A 4426-nucleotide genomic window follows, 5' to 3' on the forward strand; every position below is an offset into this window, starting at 1 on the left:
CTGGTGGGTTCGAACTGCCGACCTTTCAGTTAGCAGTGGAGTGCTTAAGCATTGCACTACGGGGGCTCCTCCTCTATTCTAGCCAGTGGGATATAAATGGGAGTGTCATGTGCAACTTCTGTTATTGAAAGATGTGGGTCTCTCCACACACACCCCCTCCACCCCCCTGGCCCAGGGCAGCATGTAGACTTGATAGCTGAAGCTTGAATAGTCTTATTGGACTACTTGCTGAGGATGGCGGAGCGACAAACAGAAGGAGTCTGGGTATTTAACAACTTCACAAAGTCACCACACCACTCTTAGACTCTCCACCTCTGAATTCTTTTATACCAGGGAAAGAACTTCTGTGTTGCTTATGCCATATTGTTTTGGATTTTCACTCATATGCAGACAGACCTAGTCCTAACTCAAACATCCCTCATGCTATATACTTAAAGTTGAGTTTTTGTTTCGTGAAAACAAATACTAACAGCTTACCACCCTAAAAGTTGTTGCTAGCTGCCATGGAGTCAGCCCTGACTCATAGAGACCCCACACACAATGGGACAAAATGTTGGCCCAGTTCTGCACCATCCATACGATCGGTTGCAGATCGGACAATGTTCCATGGTACATCACAGGGTTTTCATTGGCTGATTTTCAGAATGGCTGATTTTCAGAAAGGAGATCACCACGCCTTTCTTCCTAGCCTGTCTTGGTCTGGAAGCCCTGCTAAAACCTGTTCAGCATCATAGCAACACACAAGCTACCACTGACAGATGGGTGATTGTTTTGCATGAGGTGCACTGGCAGAGAATCGAACCCGGGTCTCCCGCGTGGGAGGCGAGAATTCTACCACTGAACCACCACTGCCTCATATCCTGATAGTAGCCGTTCACATTTCTAAAATCTCCTAATAAATGTCTACCCCCACTCACAGCATTTCATATGACACTGCCCCCCGCCCTCAATTGTCTCCATGTTGTCCATAGCAAGTCACTGCCACTCTGAAGAGTTTCCCAGCTGATTCAAGAAACAGGGCTGGTTCTCCTATGGGATATCCACCATAAGGAGATCCCAGAGTCACAGAATCCATTTGAACATCAAAGAAAGATTATGTTTATAAGAGAGGAAGTAAGCGCATACCTCGGGGAGTGTGGGGTGAGGGGATGGTATTTAAAAAGCTTTAACCCCATAACATTTCAGAGCCCTTCTAAAAGCTTTCCAGAATGATCTTTCTTTAGATAGAAGATTTATTTTAGTCTCCCACTTCCTGTTTCTTTCTCGTTTATTTTATGACAAGGGATTCTGACGTGATAAAAGAAGCTTGTTTTCTACAAATTTTCTTTTCTAAAGATTTTTGTCTCTGACAGTGTTTTGTGCAAAAAAAAAAAAAAAAAAAGAAAGAAGAACGGTCATTTTCTTGGATGTGATTTCTTTCAGGTGGCTCATGTCCTTGCTAGAAGAAATCTCGTGGTTTGTTCTGATGGGTGTTGATGGTGCTAGGTTGTTGCATTTTGTGGTTTTGTTTTGAAGTACGTTTATCTTAGTGTTGCTCTCTGCCCTGCAGGTCCCCTGCTGAAGGGGTATGGCTACTACTACTGGGGGGATGGGGAGCAGGGAGGGGTGAAGTCGTGAGTTTGCTGATTCCCTCAAGAGGAGCTTGCTGCAGGCAAGAAGGGGGAATGCAACACTTTCTAGGGTGCCCCCATTCTCCAACAGGAAGCAGGGACTCTTTTCAGGCAACCCTTGATCACTCAAATAGGATACAGAGGAGCAAACACTTCCAAGGAAGGAGTGTAAGGGTGAGAATACCAGAGATGGTTGTGACTAGAAAGGTCGGTGGTTCAAACCCACCCAGCGGCACCATAGGAGAAAGATCTGGTGATCTGTTTCTGTAAAGATTACAGTCAAGCAAACCCTATGGGGCAGTGCTACTCTGTCACATGGAGTCACTATGAGTCAGAATTGACTTGACAACACCCAACAACAACAGACCTCATGGGCTACTTCAGGTAGGCAGTGGAAGGGAGCACAGAAGCAGAAGGAAGGTCAGTGGCAGGAGGTATGGAAGGAATCAAGTCATAGGAGTAAGCCCCCTTCCTGTATGGACAGTTGCCATGGAGGTAGGGCTCCCTATAGGTAAAGTAGCACCAACAGGCAAACCAAAGAGACAGGGCCCGGCCAATTACGTCCAGTCTATAATTTGCTCCCAACTTGTGGATCCTTCCATTTGTGCTGTTGGTAGGCATTGATAAATTGAACTTCGCTGAAATAACTGTACCCTCCTATGCTAATTCTGAAGTAATCCTTAACATCCCAATATCGAACAACTGAGTAGTGGATAAACCAGTGTTTCCAAAACTGGATTATGCATCCAAATTACCTGGAACTCTGGAACTCTTTTTTTAAAAATAATATTGTATTATGTTTTTGGTGAAAGTCTACACAGCAGATTGGGTTCCCATTTAACAATTTCTACACAAATTGTGCAGTGACATTGGTTACACTCTTCACAATGCATGGAACATTCTCATTATTTCCTTTCTGGTTGTTCTGTTTCCCTTAATCTAGTTTCCCTGCCCCCTTACCTTCTCATCTTTCTTTTAAAGTAATTGTTGACTATTTGGTCTCATATAGATGATTTTTTAAAAAGAATGCAGTACTCATGGGTAATGTTTATTTTGTGAGCCAATCTGTTATTTAGCTACCTGGGAACTCTTTTAGAATACAAATTCCTGAGCACCCCTAACCCTCAAGCCTATTAAATGAGATTATCTGTGGGAGGAGCCAGGAATCTGGATTTTTAACAAATTTCTCATGCCATCCTTCTGTGGAATGGTCTTTGGAGCCATTAGGATGGGGGAGGAGGGTTCCAGCTGTCTGTGTAAAGTCGATTCCACATACCCAAGGAGAGACAAGGTTTGTTTAGACAATGGGTCACACTCTGCCAAGATCTCCGTGTGTGGTAGAAGCTGCTTGTAAGAAAGTGAAGGACAGGAAAAGTCATTTCTGCAGCCTCGAGGAGAACCAGAATAATGGCTCTCATTGTTCGAGATTCACTGTTGCTCAATGGCCTGACTGTCCTTGTCTTCTCAGAGGTAGGCAGAGATGCTTTCTCTAGGAGCTTTTTACACACACACTTCTGTTTGTTACCATCCAATATCCAGAGCATCTATTTTGGTAGTATTTTGGGTCAAGCCTTCTCATAAGTGGTGGTTATTGTTAGCTGCCATAGAGTAGTTCCCAACTCACGGGACTCTACACGCAAAGGAACTAAATACCATTGTGATCCATTTTTCAGAAGTAGATCACCAAGCCTTTCTTCGTACTTTTCTTCAGCTCTGCTGAGACCTGTTCAGCATCATAGCAACATGCAAGCCTTCACTGACAGATAGGTGGTGATTGCTCATGAGGTGCGTTGGCTGGGAATTCAACCCAAGTCTCCCATGTGGAAGGTGAGAATTCTACCACTGGACCACCATGGTGAGGCACGTGGTTGGGCTTCCTTATATCCAACTTATTGAGCCTTTGCTTTCAATGGGGATCCTTGGTCCAATGGATTGTGACCAGGATGGCAGTGTCACTTGGCATAAAGTGTGACAACTGTGTAGGGAGGAAATTCTGTATCTACCTTGCTCTTAATGGCATGCCGTTTAAAGGAATGTTTATAGGCTCTCTTGGATCCCCCAGGACAGGCACTATTCTCTTTTGAGCCCCAGAATATTTTTTTTTTTAATGATTTTTTAAAAAAAGTTTTGTTTTGTAGTTTGGTATAAAGTCATCCATATTGAACTTAGAAAGTTTAGAAACTATAGAAAAACAGAAGGAGAGAAGAAAAATCACTCTTAATCCCACTCCCCAGAGCCTACCATTTTAGTGAATTTCCTTCTTGTCTTTTTTCTCTGCATAGTTTTTTGCGTGCTCACTTGTATTTTCCCATGTTATTATAAGCTCATAAATACATTTAAGTGGGTGTATAGATCTACCATAATTTAGTTAACTGTTTCCCTACTGTTTAACATTTTTTATTGTTTCCAATTTTCTCTAATGAGAACAGTACTATAGTGAACATCTTTGGGTAGAAAGCTTCTTACAAACTGTCTTTTTAGAGCAGAGTCTAAGAAGTGGGATTATTGAGTTGAGGCCATGAACATATTAAGACCTTGGATGTGTTAATGTTTGTTGTTGTTGTTAGTTACTGTCAAGTCGGCTCTGACTCATGGCGACTTTGTATACTACCGAAAGAAATGTTACCCAGTCCTATGCCATCTTCCAGCACTTTATCAGACAATATTCTTTTTATTTTTTTATTGTTGTAGTTCAAATGAAGTTTACATTTCAAGTTAGTCTCCCATACAAAAATTTATACGTACATTGTTATGTGACCCTAATTGCTCTCCCCATACTGTGACAGCACACTCCTCCTTTCCACCCGATTCCCCAT

The 4426-nt window shown here is 42.6% G+C and overlaps 1 non-coding gene across 1 annotated transcript; it reads right to left on the minus strand.

Annotated features, from left to right (window-relative positions):
- Positions 1-781: 781 nt before the first annotated feature.
- On the minus strand, positions 782-852 carry TRNAG-CCC (transfer RNA glycine (anticodon CCC)). Its single transcript has one exon. It is a non-coding gene; the product is annotated as a tRNA-Gly (tRNA).
- Between the last annotated feature and the right edge of the window lie 3574 nt (positions 853-4426).

This window comes from Trichechus manatus, unplaced genomic scaffold, assembly GCF_000243295.1.
Source record: "Trichechus manatus latirostris isolate Lorelei unplaced genomic scaffold, TriManLat1.0 scaffold00001, whole genome shotgun sequence".
NCBI lineage: Eukaryota > Metazoa > Chordata > Mammalia > Sirenia > Trichechidae > Trichechus > Trichechus manatus.